The following is a 17432-nucleotide window of genomic DNA, read 5'->3' as shown; positions in this document are numbered from 1 at the left end:
GATTAAAAAAAAGAATGTTCAAACCAAACTCATAAAAAATACACATAGAATTTTACACCATAACCAAATATGATTTATCCCAGGAATGCAAGAGTGGTTTAATATATGAAAACCAATGTAATACATTATACTAATATTATAAGGGATAAATTAACATGATCATCTCAATAGTCACATAAAAACATTAGACAAAAATCCAATACCATACAATGATAAAAAAAAAAAAAAAAATAACTAGCAATAGAAAGTTTTCTCGGCCTGATCAAGTGTATTAAAAAAACCATAGCAAGCATACATCATACTTACTAAGAAAGACAGAAAGGTTGGCACCTAAGATCAACAACAAGACATAAATGTCCACTCTTTCTACTTTTATTCAACATTGTATTAGAGGTTTTAACCAGTGCATTTAGGAAAGAAAAATAAATAAAATAATCCAGAATGAAAAAAGAAATAAATAAAACTATCTCTGTGGGTAGGTGTCATGTTTTTTGTTTATAGAAAACCCAAAGCATCAAGCAAAACAAAACAAAAAACTACTAAAGCTAGTAAATGAATTCAGCAAGATTTTAGGACACAAAATAAATATTTAAAAAATCAATTGTATTTCTATATTATCAGTAAACAATCAGAAAATAAAATTAAGAGAACAATTGCATTAGCAATAAAAATAATAAAATTAAGATAAAACTTAAAGGAAGTGTAAAATTTTTAAACTTAAAACTATAGGGCTTTTGGAGCAAAATTTTTAAAGTGAAATAAATGAAAAGACATCCCATAATCATGGATCAGAAGGCTTAATATTGTTAAAATGGCAATGATTTCTAAATTGGTCTACAATTTTAACACAATTACTATGGAAATCTCAGCTCCAATTTATAGAGATTAACAAGCTAATGTTAAAAGTAATATGGCAATGTGAAGAACTCAGCCACGATAATCTTTAAAAAAGAACAAAATTGGAGGACTCACACTTCCTGATATTAAAGCTTGCATAAAAGCTACAGTATCAGGAGAGTGTAGAACTGGAATAATGATAGAGATGAATCAAAGGAATATAATGAAAAGTACAGAAATAAAACATCACATTTATGTTTAATTGATGTTTAACAGGGATACGAAGGCCATTTAAAGGGGACAGGAGGTGAAAAATCATTTCAAAAAATTGTGTTGGGACAACTGGATATCCACATGTAAAACAATGAAGTTGGACCATTTTGTACCCCATAGACAAAAAAAATCCTCCATATATACATATAGCTAAATGTAAGAGCTAAAACTATATAACTCAGAAGAAAAAATAAGTAGAAAGCTATGTAACAATGGATTAGTCAAAGCCTATTAGATACAACACCAAAAGTGAAAGTGACCAAAGAAAAAAACAGATAAATTGGACTTCATAAAAATTAAAATATTTTCTGCTCCAAGGATGCTATACTCCTTCCCTCTCATTCAGTCCTTCTTCTATTATTTAGGAAATACATTCTGCTTGACACTGTGAGGGAGGTGATAACAGCTACAGAGGCTTTAAAGACAGTGTGGCAGTTGACCATGCTGAGCCATGGTGCCCAACTATTTGGTCAAATATTATTCTGGATTTTTCTGTAAACACTTTTTTTTAAATAAATTTATTTATTTTACTTATTTATTTTTGGCTGTGTTGGGTCTTCGTTGCTGTGTGCAGGCTTTCTCTAGTTGTGGCGAGCGGGGGCTACTCTTCATTGTGGTGTGCAGGTTTCTCATTGCAGTGGCCTCTCTTGCTGTGGAGCACGGACTCTAGGTGCTCAGGCTTCAGTAGTTGCAGCGCATGGGCTTAGTTGCTCCATGGCATGTGAGATCTTCCCAGACCAGGGCTTGAACCTGTGTCCCCTGCACTGGCAGGTGGATTCTCAACCACTGTACCACCAGGGAAGACCAACATGTTTTTTTGGATGAGATTAACATTTAAATCAGTTGACTTTAAATGAGGCAGATTGCTCTCCACAGTGAGGGTAGGCCTCATCCAATCAGTTGAAAGCCTTAATAGAACAAAGACTGACCTCTCCCAGCAAAAAGGAATTCTGTCAGCAGGTGGACTTGGACTTGAACTTCAACATTGGCTCTTCTCTGGGTCTCCAGCCCAGCAGTGCACCCTACATACAGACTTTGGACTTGACAGCCTCCATAACCACATGTGCCAACTCCTTAAGATAAATATCTCTGTCTCTCTGTGAGATTATGTATATATTCTAATAAAATCCTATTGGTTCTCTTTCTCTGGAGAACCCTGACTAACAGAGATTTTGGTACTAGGGATGGTTCCAGAGGAAGAGAATCCTGGATGAGTTTTCTGAATTGGTTCTAGGGTTCTTGGTGTTGGCTCTCTAATCAGATTAGATTGAAATACATTAATGAATCTATTTCCAGTAGTAAAGAGACCACTTGACATTTTTGTTTTACTGTTACTCTTTTTAACACCTTAAACAAATATTCTATATTTCAGCACCATATCTTCTCATATTAGAGCATCAAATTATCAAAAAGAGCATTTGTTACACAATTACAACAGTACACTGTACTATCTTTGTGCTTTGCAACCTTCAAAATACCATCACATTAAAGTCAATTAAAGTTTACGGCTGAGAGCATATGGGAGTTTAAAAAAAAAAGCAGATATAGTTCTAAATAGCATGAATACTTTTAAAAGATCAAATTCAGAAATTTTATCAAGTTAATTTAACAGTAATGAGACACATCACTGTCCTAAAAAATGTGCATGGACTGTTGTGGTAAATAGAGCTCTACAATATATTGCCACTGGATACTCCTAATAAAACAGTTATAAGAAGAAAGGATCTGGGTAATTATACGTATGATAACTTTGAACACCTTTGTCAAATGAACAACTATTATGAGATTGGCTGGTTGCTTCTAATAAAATTGGACAAAATGGGAAGAAATGATGTATGTAGGGATTCAAACTGCAAGCTTGAGCACCACAAAAATGATCTGTAAATGTCTGTGTATGCCCTGAAAGAGACCCTTCCTTCTCTACTGTACTTGCAAGGCTGAGATTGCTAAAAACTAAACTCAGAATTCCATTATGTAAGAGGCTGAGTTACAACACAAATGGAATTGCCAGCCTCTCAGGGTGTCTCTTGTTAAAGTGAGGGCACTGAGAGCAGGCATAGGATCCTGAAAGATGGAATGGGGATGTGTGAGAAGACTCTGATAAAGGGGGAAATGTTAAGATTCTAAATTCTGATGAGTCTTCTTTGCCAATAGGAGCAGCTCCAGCCTCTGTATGAGAAGATTAATCCTGCATTGCCTAAGGAAACTTTAATGGTCTCCTCTGAGAAAGCTCTTGCTAGACATAGTTTATTCTCTTCAGCAGCCATCTCCATCACCCATCTTTGTTTCTAGAATTAGAGCTAGACTTAAGTCTAAGCAGGACCTTAAAAGTGAAGTACAAAGTGTGACCCAAGAGGAGGTATGCAACACTCCAAAACAACTACCTAGCAAATGCTAGGTTATACGTACAGAAATCTGGGGAACGTGTGAGAGAGTGAATATTAAGGGTGTGTAATCATGGTGGAAGAAACATAAAGTTTGGTCAGGTCAAATTTATTGATATGGGTCCACTAAGCTAAGATTCTGCAATTAATTTTGCAGTTTGGAGAGTAAGAAAAGATTCTATTAGGTTGTGTTGTTGGCTGAAACATGGAAGGAAAAGTGGTCAACATTTAATTCTCAAAATGCCAAGCCACCATAATTTAGTGTAGAGGAAGGATTCAAAAGTTTGGAACGACTGGAAGGTTAAAGTAGATTTGTCATTTAAGAATTAATCACCTTTCCTGAGAGGACCCAGAGGAAACATATTTCATTATACTGTGAGAGATAAATTTTTGAGAGAGGTAAATTTTTGAGGAGAGCCTCAACATCCTTGAAGAGCTCAATGAACCTTCTTCTCTATAAGCCAGAACTTATGATTGGAATCACTGCCACTGAAGTGGGAAACTTTAATGCAATGAGAGTAATTGGATCTCAGAATGCAGGGGCTAAGTGTGGCATTCAACTGCCGAATGCAAGGTGAGCACAGTTATCATAATAGACAACAAAGCTAAAGCACCATTCAGAATAGTCTGGCTGGTGTAGACCCATGTTGTTGGCCATGTAGCATTGCATCATGCTGTTTCTAGAAGGGAAATAGATATAAAGCCTACTAAATTCTTACATGGTCTATATGTGCAGAAATGTTCTAAGTCAAGTAAACAAAAATCTAATTTAAATTTTAAAAACTGAGAGTCAGAGCCTGTCAGTCAGTTCCCAGATTTGAGCCAGTTTACAGACATAGAACCCTGCGAATGAAGGAGAGGCCAGGTCCCCTTGAGGAAGGAACTCAGTACACTACCAAAAATTTACACTGTTAATTTTTACCTCCGTTTTCCCCAAAAGAACCTACAGCCTCTTACCCTGCAACTGTGGATTGGGGAAAAAGGAACTGATCCACCCTTTGGAGACTTACTCAACATTGCCTCTGAACTAACAAATTCAGGAAACCCAAAACATCACTGTGGTCCACCAGTCAGAGTACAGGCTTATTGAGCATAGGTGATCAATGGAGTTTATCTCAGGTCTGTCTCAATGGACCCAAAACCCATTCTGTGGTGATTCTACCATTTCCAGGATGCATAATTGGAACAGACATAGTTAGCAACTGGCAGATTCCCACATTGCTTCCCTGATCTGTGGAGTGAGGGCTATTATGGTAGAAAAGGTCATGTGGAAGCCACTGGACATGCTCCTACCTAGAAAAATAGTAAACCAAAAGCAGTACCGTGTTCCTGGAAGGATCTCAGAGGTGAGCATAACTAGGGACTTGAAAGATATAGGGATGGTGACTCCCAAAACATCCCTATTCGACTTGTCTATTTGACCTACAAGGAAGACAAGCGGATATTGGAGAATGACAGTGAACTGTTGTAAGTTTATCCAGGTGGTGACTCAGTTTGCAACTGTTGTACCAGATCTGGTTTTCTTGCTAGAGCAGATTAACACATCCCCTGGTACCTACTATGCAGGTATTGATGTAGCAAATGCTTTTTTTCCCCTCCATCTGTCTTAGTAAAGTCCATCAGAAGCAGTTTGCTTTCATCTGTCAAAGACAACAATGCACCTGCACTATCCTACCTCAGAGGCACATCAATTCTCTAGCTCTATGACATGATTTAGTTTGCAGGGATCTTGATTATCTTCCCCTTCCACAAGATATCACACTTTTGTTCATTACATTGATGGCATTATGGTGACTGGACCTATTGAGCAAGAAGTAGCCACAACTTTAAACTTATCGGTGAGACATTTGCAAGCCAGAAGATGGAAAATAGATCAAACAAGAGTCAAGGTCCTTCTACCTCAGTTAACTTTCTAAGTGTAGAGCATGTTGAGATATCCCATCTAAGGTAAGGATAAGTTGTCACATCTGGCCCTTTCTACAACCTAAAAGAGGCACAATGTCTAGGGGCCTCTTTGGATTTTGAAGGCAATATATTCCTAATTTGGGTGTGCTTCTCTGGCCCATTCACCAAATGACTCCAAAGCTACTAATTTTGAATGGAATGTGAACTAAGAGAATGCTCTGCAGCAGGTCTAGGTTGCCATGCAAGCTGCTCTGTGGCCGGGGGAATATGACTTAGCAGTGCCAATGCTGTTTGAGGTAGTAGTAGCACATAATGATGCAGTTTGGAGCATTTGGGAGATCCCTGGGAGTGAATCACATAGCAGACCCTTAAAACTTTAGAGCAGAGATCAGTATTGAACCTCCATATGGCACCATTCCTCAGGCTGATCAACCAGCTGCCTGGTGGCAGGTTGATTAAACTGGATTACTTTCTTCAGTGGGGAAGTGACAGCTCCTACTATAATAGACACTCACTCTGTATACAAATTTGCCTTTACTGTATGAAGTCCTTCTGCCAAAACTACCACCCATGGACTTTCAGCATACCTTAACCTCTGTCATAGTATTCCACATAGCATTACTTCTAATCAAGAAGCTCACTTCATAATAAAGGAAGAGCAGCATTGGATGCAGGCTTATGGAATTCACTGGACTTACCATGTTTCTCACCATCCTGAAGCAGTTGGCTTGACAGGAAGTTAGGATGACCTTTTGAAACTCAGCTACAGAGCCAGTTCCATGGTAATGCCTTGCAGGACTGAGGCAAGGTTCTCCAGGAGACTGTATATGCTCTGCCTCAGCGTACCATATATGTGCTGTGTTTTCCATAGCCAAGATTCACAGAGTATGGAATCAAGAGATGGGAATGGGAGTGATATCACTCACTGTTAACCCTAGTGGCCCACTAGTAACATTTCTGTTTTCTGTTTTCCTGCCTTTATGCTCTTCTGTACTAGAGGTCTTAGTTCCAAAGAGAAGAATGCCTCCACTAGAAGATAAAAAAAAATAATTCCATTGAACTGCAATATTAGGATTGTCACTCAACCACTTAGGACCCCTCATGTCTTTAAATGAATAGACAAAGTTACTGTGCTGGCCAGGTGCCTGTTCTTAACTACCAAGGAGACATTGGACTTCTATTGCACAGTGGAGCTAAGAAAGAGTATGTCTGGAGTACAGGAGATTTCTTAGGGTGTCTTTTAGTATTGTCATGCCTGTGATTAGGTCAATGGAAAACTACAGCAACCCAGTCCAGGCAGGACTACTAATGGCCCATACTCTTCAGGAATAAAGCTTTGGGTCACCCATCAGAAAAAGAACCAAGAACAGCTGAGGTGTTTGCTGAAGGCAAAGGGAATGTGGAATGGGTGGTTTAAGAAGGTGGCTATAAATGCCAGCTATGACCATGTGACCAGCAGTAAAGATTGTAACGTTTATGAGTTTTTTTTTCTTATTTTGTTATGGATATATATGTTTTTGTATTTATTAAACAAATGTCTTTATTTTTTTCCTTTGTTTATTCTAGTATCATGGAACATAACATGTATGTCATAGTGTTTAGGTATCATTAAGCATGGTTTAAGGAGATGTGTATTGATGCCAGGTTGAAAATGAGTGGATATGTGATGGTTAATTTGGTGGTTAATATGATGGTTAATAAGCACTAGATGCTTGTGATCAAGTACAAGGCAAGGATATCCACAGTAACCTTATCTATTTATTATTATATTGGAAATTCGAACTAATGCAATAAAACCAAAAAAGTAAATAAAATTTGGATTAGATAAGAAGAAAAACTAATAAGCAATTATACCAAGGTTGAAGCATACAAGGTTAGTATACAAAATCATTTGCTTTCTTACATAGCAGGACTGAACAGTCAAAATTTTAAATTATACACACAATACCATCTACATTAACACTAACAAAATAAGATGCTTAGATATAAATCTAACAAAATATACATGAGATATATATGGAAACTACAAAAACTCTGATGAATAAATCAAAGACCTAACTAAATGAAGAAATATTTCACATACTTAGATGATAATTCAAGAACGTCAAAATGTCAGTTCTTCCCAAATTGCTCTATAGATTAATTGCAATTCCAGACAAAACCTCAGTATCTTCTTGTGTGGATATTTATTCACAGATTCTAAAGAGTATATGATAAGCAAAAGATCCAGCATATCTAGCACAATATTAAAGAAAAAGAACAAAGTCAGAGAATTGACACTACCTAACATCGAGTTACTATAATGCTACAGTAACCAAGACAGTTTGGTGTCATTGAAAAAACAGACAAATAGATCAATGACAAAGAATAGAGAGCCCAGACATAGACAGACATAAATATAGCAAATTGATCTTTGACAAAGGAACAAAAACAATTAAATGGAGAAAAATAGTTTTTTTTCAACAAGTGATTATATAACAACTGGACATCTGCATACCAACATATAAACCTAGAACCACACCTTACACCCTTTAGAAAAACTTCACTCAAGATGAATCATAGACTTACATATTAAACAACAACAAAACTATAAAACTCCTAGAAGGAAAAATGTAGGTTCTTTGGTTATGGGCAATAACTTCTTTGATGCAACGTTGAAGCCATGATGCATAAAAAACAAATTTGATCATTTTTATTATTATTACTATCATTATCAATATCAAAATTAAAAATCCTGCTTGGAAAATACATTGTTAAGAGATTGAAAAAATACCTCCATTTAATAGAAAATATTTCTAAACTCATATAAAGAACTGGTATCCAAAATACATTAAAAAAAAAGAAAACAAATAATCCAATTAAAACATGGGCCAAAGATCTGAACAGACACATCACATGAGAATATATACAGATTCTAAATAAGCATATAAAAATATTCTCAACACTATGTGTCATTATGGAACTTCAAATTAAAACAACAATAAGGTAACACTGCACAACTATTATTAGAATGGCTAAAAGAGGAAACAATGACAACAGCAAATTCTGCTGAGGATGTGGGGCAAAACAGCCTCTCATTTATTGCTGGTGGAGTTGCAAAATTGTGCAGCCACTTTGGAAGACAGTTGGCAGCTTATTACAAAAGTGAACATACTCTCATCATATTATCCACCAAAAGCACTCCTTGGTAGTTACCCAAACAGTTGAAAACTTATGTTCACACAAAAGCCTGTACATAAATATTTATAGCAATGTTATTCAAAATTGGCAAAACTTGGAAGACACCAACATATCCAATAGGTAAATGGAAAAACAAACCATGGTACTTCCACAAAATAGTAATAAAAATAAATAATCTGGAGTGTAATATCAGCAAAATGGCAGACTAGGAAGTGCCAAGTCTTCATCCCCATGGAAACAACAAAAACCTCTGAAACTTACTAAAATAACTTTATAGGAGCTAAGAAAACAAATCAAAGGTCTGTAGCAACCATATAAACCTCCAATGAAGAAAAAGCCACATTTAAAATTTAGAAACTTTTGCATTGTCTTAACTCACCTTTGCCCTAGTCGCTCCCAGGCATGATGTGGTCTTGGTCTGGAGGTGGCAGCTGTCTAGTTCTCAATTTCCTCCTTGAACCAGAGGGAGCAGATATGACCTTCTTTGCAACAATCCAAACTGTCAGGAGTCTGCCTGAAGGGCAGGTCTCTGTCTCTCCTAGCTTGGAACTCAGGTAGTAGATGCAGCAGTTCATGGAAGCTATATACATGAGGATTAGACACCTGCAATCACTTGTGGCAAGAAATTGTGGGTTGAGACATTTAATAGACCATCTAAGGCCTGAAGAGAAGCAGGGGTGAGATTTTGTTACATTAAGATACTCAAAAACAGCCTTAAATATGGGGGAGTAAAAAAGCTACAAAAGTACAAGTTAGGGCTTCCCTGATGGCACAGTGGTTGAGAGTCCGCCTGCCGATGCAGGGGACATGGGTTTGTGCCCCGGTCCGGGAAGACCCCACATGCTGCGGACCGGCTGGGCCCGCGAGCCATGGCTGCTGAGCCTGCATGTCCAGAACCTGTGCTCCACAACGGGAGAGACCACAACAGTGAGAGGCCCGCATACTGCAAAAAAAAAAAAAAAAAAAAAAAAAATACAAATTAGATGCATACTCAAAAGAAAAACCTGAGAAAAAACATGTGCTTTTACATAGGGCTGATACTTAGGTTCAGGAGAGGCCCAAAGCACAGAGGCAGTCTGCAAATACTCAGAAAGTTGCCTATTTTTTCAAAACCCCAGTGTTCAGCCCCAAATCACAAGGCACTCAAAAAATAGTCAAACACAAATTATTCAAAGAAAGAAAATAAATAGGCAGAACTATTCATGAAGAAATACAGACATAAAAATCATGAGACAAAGGCCTAAAATGAGCATCTTAAATACATTTGAATAGTTAAAGGAAAACATTAACACAGAATGAAAGAAAATCAGGAAAATGATGTGTAAATAAAATGGGAATATCAAAAACAAAAGACAGTAATTATAAAAATTAAACAGAAACTCTGGAGATAAAAATATACAATAACTAAACTGGAAATTTCCTAAAAGGGTCCAATAGCAGATTTGAACAGAAAAAAAAAAAATTCTGTCAAGTTAAAGTAGTATACTTGAATTATTATGTCTGAGGAACAGAAAGTTAAAAGAATAAAGAAAAATGAACAAAACCTAAGGGATTTATGGGACACAATCCAACGAATAAATATACAAGTTTTCAGAGTAAGGAGAAGAGAGAAAGAAAGAGAATAATTATTTGAAGAAATAATGGCTTAAAACCATTTAAATTTGGTGGAGTATTTGAATCTACAAATTCAAGAAGCTCAACAAATTCCATATACCTTATACTCGTAGACACATACAGCAAAACACATTATAATCAATCTGTTCAAAGACAAAGAGATAATCTTGAGAGCAGGAAGAGAACAGTCAATCATCACATACAAGAAATCCTCAACAAGTTTATCAATAATTTCTCAGAATAAATTTTAGAGGCCAGACACAATGATGAAAACAAAATAAAACTAAAAACCTCACAATTGACATTTCTATACCTGTCAAATCTTTCTTTCAATAATGAGGGAGATATTAAAACATTCCCAGATGAGCAGAAGTCGAAAGACTGTACTGCCACTAAATTTACACTACAAGCAATGTCATAGGTGATGTTCAAGTGAAATGAAAGTAAGCTAGACAAGTAATTTGAAGCTATATGAAAACAAAAATATTTTCAGAAAAAGTAATAGCATGAAGAGAGGAGCTTCAAGATGGCAGAAGAGTAAGACTGGAGATCACCTTTGTCCCCACAGATACAACAGAAATACATCTACATGTGGAACAGCTCCTACAGAACAACTACTGAACATTGGCTGAAGACCTCAGACCTCCCAAAAGGCAAGAAACTCTCCATGTACCTGGGTAGAGCAAAAGAAAAAAGAAAAAACAGAGACAAAAGGATAGGGATGGGACCTGCACCAGTGGGACGGAGCCGTGAAGGAGGAAAGGTTTCCACACACAGGAAGCCCCTTCAGGGGCAGAGACTGTGGGTGGTGGAGGGGGGAGCTTTGGAGCTGCGGAAGAGAGCACAGCAATAGGGGTGCGGAAGGCAAAGTGGAGAGATTCCCGCACAGAGGATTGGTGTCGATCGGCACTCACCAGCCCGAGAGGCTTGTCTGCTCAACCGCCGGGGTGGGCGGGGCTGAGAGCTGAGGCTCGGGTTTCAGTCGGAGCGCAGGGAGAGGACTGGGGGCGTGAACACAGCCTGAAGGGGCTAGTGCACCACAGCTAGCCGGGAGGGAGTCCAGGGAAAAGTCTGGACCTGCCGAAGAGGCAAGAGACCATTGTTTCAGGGTGAGTGAGGAGAGGGGATTGAGAGCACCGCCTAAAGGAGCTCCAGAGATGGGCGCAAGCCATGGCTATCAGTGCGGACCCCAGAGATGGGCATGAGATGCTAAGGCCACTGCTGCTGCCACCAAGAAGCCTGTGTATGAGCACAGGTCACTATCCACACTTCCCCTCCTGGGAGCCTGTGCAACCCGCCACTGCCAGGGTCCCAGGATCCAGGGACAGCTTCCCCTGGAGAACGCACGGTATGCCTCAGGCTGGTGCAACGTCACATCAACCTCTGCCGCTGCAGGCTCGCCCCGCATCTGTGCCCCTCCCTCCCCACGGCCTGAGTGAGCCAGAGACCCTGAATCAGCGGCTCCTTTAAAACCCCGTCCTGTCTAAGTGAAGAACAGGCGCCCTCAGGAGACCTACACACAGAGGCGGGGCCAAATCCAAAGCTGAACACCGTGAGCTGTGCGAACAAAGAAGAGAAAGGGAAATTTCGCCCAGCAGCCTCAGGAGCAACGAATTATATCTCCATAATCAACTTGATGTACCCTGCATCTGTGGAATACCTGAATACACAACGAATCATTCCAAATTGAGGAGGTGGACTTTGGGAGCAATGATATATATATATATATATATATATATATATATATATATATATATATATATATATATATGGGTTTTTCCCCCCTTTTTCTCTTTTTGTGAATGTGTATGTGTATGCTTCTGTGTGTGATTTTGTCTGTATAGCTTTGCTTTTACCATTTGTCCTAGGGTTCTTTCTGCCCGTGTTTTTTGTTTGTTTGTTTTGTTTTGTTTTGTTTTAGTATCGTTTTTAGCACTTGTTATCATTGGTGGATTTGTTTTTTTGGTTTGGTTGCTCTCTTCTTTCTCTCTTTTTTTTTATATTACTTAAATTTTTTTTTTGGTAATTATTTTATATTTTTTATTTTAATAACATTTTATTTGATTTGATTTATCTTCTTCTTTCTTTGTTTCTTTTTTTTTCTCCCTTTTATTCTGAGTCATATGGATGACAGGGTCTTGGTGGTCCAGCCAGGCATCAGGGCTGTGCCTCTGAGGTGCAAGAGCCAAGTTCAGGACATTTGTCCACAAGAGACCCCCCAGCTCCACGTAATATCAAATGACAAAAATCTCCCAGAGATCTCCATCTCAAAGCCAAGACTAGGTTGACTCAACCACCAGCAAGCTACAGTGCTGGACACCCTATGCCAAACAACTATCAAGACAGGAACACAAAACCATCCATTAGAAGAGAGGCTGCCTAAAAGCATAATAAGGTCACAGATACACCAAAACACACAACCAGACGTGGACCTGCCCACCAGAAAGACAAGATACAGCCTCAACCACCAGAACACAGGCACTAGTCCCCTCCACCAGGAATCATACACAACCCACTGAACGAAACTTAGCCATTGGGGGCAGACACCAAAAACAATGGGAACTACGAACGTGCAGCCAGCAAAAAGGAGACCCCAAACACAGTAAGTTAAGCAAAATGAGAAGACAGAGAAACATACAGCAGATGAAGGAGCAAAGTAAAAACCCACAAGACCTAACAAATGAACAGGAAATAGGCAGGGTACCTGAAAAAGAATTCAGAATAATGATAGTAAAGATGATCCAAAATCTTTGAAATAGAATGGGGAAAATACAAGAAACATTTAACAAGGACCTAGAAGAACTAAAGATATAACAGTGATGAACAACACAATGAATTACATTGAAAATTCTCTAGAAGGGATCAAAGCAGAATAACTGAGGCAGAAGAATGGGTAAGTGACCTAGAAGATAAAATAGTGCAAATAACTACTGCACAGCAGAATAAAGAAAAAAGAATGAAAAGAATTGAAGAAAGACTCAGAGACATCTGAGACAACATCGAACACACCAGCACTTGAATTATAGGGGTCCCAGAAAAAGAGAAAAAGAAAGGGACTGAGAAAATATTTGAAGGGGTTATAGTTGAAAACTTCCCTAATATGGGAAAGGAAATAGTTAATCAACTCCAGGAAGTACAGAGAGTCCCACACAGGATAAATCCAAGGAGAAACATGACAAGACACATATTAATCAAACTATCAAAAATTAAATACAAAGAAAAAATGTTAAAAGCAGCAGGGAAAAACAGCAAATAACAAACAACAGAACCCCAATAAGGTTAACAACTGATCTTTCAGCAGAAACTCTGCAAGCCAGAAGGAAGTGGCAGGACATATTTAAAGTGATGAAGGGGAAAAACCTACAATCAAGATTACTCTACTCAGCAGGGATCTGTCAGATTTGACGGACAGATTAAAACGTTTACAGACAAGCAAAAGGTAAGAGAATGGAGCACCACCAAACGAGCTGTACAGCAAATGCTAAAGCAACTTCTCTAGGCAGGAAACACAAGAGAAACAAGACCTAAAATACAAACCCAAAACAACTAAGAAAATGGTAATAGGAACATACATAACGATAACTACCTTAAATGTAAATGGATTAAATGCTCCAAACAAGACATAGACTGGCTGAATAGACTGAAAAAATAGACTTTAAAACAAAGAATATTACAAGAGACAAAGAAGGACACTACATAATGATCAAGTGATCAACCCAAGACGATATAACAATTGTAAATATTTATGCACCCAACATAGGAGCACCTCAATACATAAGGCAATACTAACAGCCATAAAAAGGGAAATCAACAGTAACACAGTCATGGTAGGGGACTTAAACACCCCACTTTCACCAATGGACAGATCACCCAAGATGAAAATAAAAAAGGAAACATAGCTTTAAATGATACATTAAACAAGATGGACTCGATAGTTATAGGACATTCCATCCAAGAGCAACAGAATACACTTTCTTCTCAAGTGCTCATGGAACATTCTCCAGGATAGATCATATCTTGGGTCACATAACAAGGCTTGGTAAATTTAAGAAAATTGAAATTGTATCAAGTATGTTTTCCTACCACAATGCTATGAGGCTAGATATCAATTACAGGAAATAATCTGTAAAAAATACAAACACATCAAGGCGAAACAATAAACTACTTAATAATGAAGAGATCACTGAAGAAATATAACAGGAAATCAAAAAATATCTGGAAACAAATGACAATAAAAACATGATGACCCAAAAGCTATGGGATGCAGTAAAGCAGTTCTAAGAAGGAAGTTTATAGCAATACACTCCTACCTTAAGAAACAAGAAACATCACAAATTAACAAAGTAAGCTTACACCTAAAGCAATTAGAGAAAGAGGAACAAAAAAACCCCAAAGTTAGCAGAAGGAAAAAATCATAAAGATCAGATCAGAAATAAATTTTAAAAAAATGAAGGAATGATAGCAAAGGTCAATAAAACTAAAAGCTGGTTCTTTGAGAAGATAAACAAAATTGATAAACCATTAGCCAGACTCATCAAAAAAAAAAAGAAAGAAGACTCAAATTGATAGAATTAGAAATGAAAAAGGAGAAGTAAAAACTGACACTGCAGAAATACAAAGGATCATGAGAGATTACTACAAGCAACTATATGCCAATAAAATTGACAAAATGGAAGAAATGGACAAATTCTTAGAAATGCACAACCTTCCGAGACTGAACCAGGAATAATAGAGAACATGAACAGACCAGTCACAGCAGGGAAATTGAAACTGTGGTTAAAAATCTTCCAATAAATAAAAGCCCATGACCAGATGGCTTCACAGGTGAATTCTACGAAACATTTAGAGAAGAGCTAACACTTACCTTTCGCAAACTCTTCCAAAATATAGCAGAGGGAGGATCACTCCCAAACTCATTCTACAAAGCCACCATCACCCAGATACCAAAACCAGACAAAGATGTTACAAAGAAGGAAAACTGCAGACCAATAGCACTGATGAACATAGATGCAAAAATCCTCAACAAAATACTAGCAAACAGAATCCAGCAGCACATTAAAAGGATCATCCACCATGATCAAGTGGGGTTTACCCCAGGAATGCAAGGATTCTTCAATATACGCAAATCAATCAATGTGATATACCATATTAACAAATTGAAGGAGAAAAAATATATGATCATCTCAATAGATGTAGAGAAATCTTTTGACAAAACTCAACACCCATTTATGATAAAAAACCCTCCAGAAAGTAGACATAGAGTGAAATTACCTCAACATATAAAGGCAATATATAACAAACACACAGCCAACATTGCACTCAATGGTGAAAAACTGAAACCATTTCCACTAAGATCAGGTACAAGAAAAGTCTTCCCACTCTCACCACTATTATTCAACATAATTTTAGAAGTATTAGCCACAGCAATCAGAGAAGAAAAACAAATAAAATGAATCCAAATAAGAAAATAAGAAGAAAGATGTCACTGTTTGCTGTTGACACGATTCTATACATAGAGAATCCTAAGGATGCTACCAGAAAACTACTAGAGCTAATCAATGAATTTGGTAAAGTAGTGGGATACAATGTTAATGCACAGAAATCTCTTGCATTCCTATACACTAATGATGAAAAATCTGAAAGTGAAATTAAGAAAATGCTCCCATTTACCATTGCAACAAAAAGAATAAATACCTAGGAATAAACCTACCTAAGGAGACAAAAGACCTGTATGCAGAAAATTATAAGACACTGATGAAAGAAATTAAAGATGATACACATAGATGGAGAGATATACCATGTTCTTGGATTGGAGGGATCAACATTGTGAAAATGAGTATACTACCTAAAACAGCCTACAGATTCAATTCATTCCCTATCAAACTACCAGTGGCATTTTTCACAGAACTACAACAAAAAATTTCACAATTTGTATGGAAACACAAAAGACCCCGAATAGCCAAAGCAATCTTGAGAAAGAAAAACAGAGCTGGAGGAGTCAGGCTGCATGACTTCAGACTATACTACAAAGCTACAGTAATCAAGACAGTATGGCACTGGCACAAAAACAGAATATACATCAATGGAACAGGATTGAAAACCCAGAGATAAACCTACGCACATATGATCACTTATCTTTGATAAATGAAGCAACAATATACAGAGGAGAAAAGACAGCATCTTCAACAAGTGGTGCTGGGAAAACTCAACAGCTCCATGTAAAAGATGAAATTAGAACACTCTGGATCACCATACACAAAAATAAACTCAAAATGGATTAAAGCCTTAAATGTAAGGCCAGACACTATCAAACTGTTAGAGGAAAACATAGACCATTCTATGACATAAATCACAGCAAGATCTTTTTTTTTTTTTTTTGTGGTATGCAGGCCTCTCACTCTTGTGGTCTCTCCCATTGAAGAGCACAGGCTCTGGACACACACTTTCAGTGGCCATGGCTCATGGGCTCATCCGCTCCGTGGCATGTGTGATCATCCCAGTCCGGGACATGAACCCATGTCCCCTGCATCGACAGGCAGACTCTCAGCCACTTCACCACCAGGGAAGCCCAAAATTCTGGGTTTTCTTTTTTCTTCAATATCTTTTTTGACTCAGGTCCTAGAGAAATGGAAATAAAAACAAAACTAAACACACGGGACCTAATGAAACTTAAAAGCTTTTGCACAGCAAACGAAACCATAAACAAGACAAAAAGACAACCCTCAGAATGGGACAATATATTTGCAAATGAAGCAACTGACAAAGGATTAATCTCTAAAGTTTACAAATAGCTCATGCAGCTCAATATCTAAAAAACAAACAACCCAATCCAAAAATGGGCAGAAGACCTAAATAGACATTTCTCCAAAGAAGATATACGGATTGCCAACTAACACATGAAAGAATGTTCAACATTATTAATCATTATAGAAATGCAAATCAAAACTACAATGAGATATCATCTCACACCAGTCAGAATCACCATCATCAAAAAATCTACAAACAGTAAGTGCTTGACAGGGTGTGGAGAAAAGGGAACCCTCTTGCACTGTTGGTGGGAATGTAAATTGATACAGCCAATAGTGAGAACAATATGGAGGTTCCTTAAAAAATAAAAATAGAACTACCATATAACTCAGCAATCACACTCCTGGGCATATACCCTAAGAAAACCATAATTCAAAAAGAGTCATGTACCAAAATGTTCATTGCAGCTCTATTTACAATAGCCAGGACTTG

Source organism: Orcinus orca, chromosome 9 (assembly GCF_937001465.1).
Source record: "Orcinus orca chromosome 9, mOrcOrc1.1, whole genome shotgun sequence".
Lineage (NCBI taxonomy): Eukaryota > Metazoa > Chordata > Mammalia > Artiodactyla > Delphinidae > Orcinus > Orcinus orca.
The sequence above is the reverse complement of the archived record's forward strand: the minus strand, read 5'-3'. Positions refer to the sequence as shown.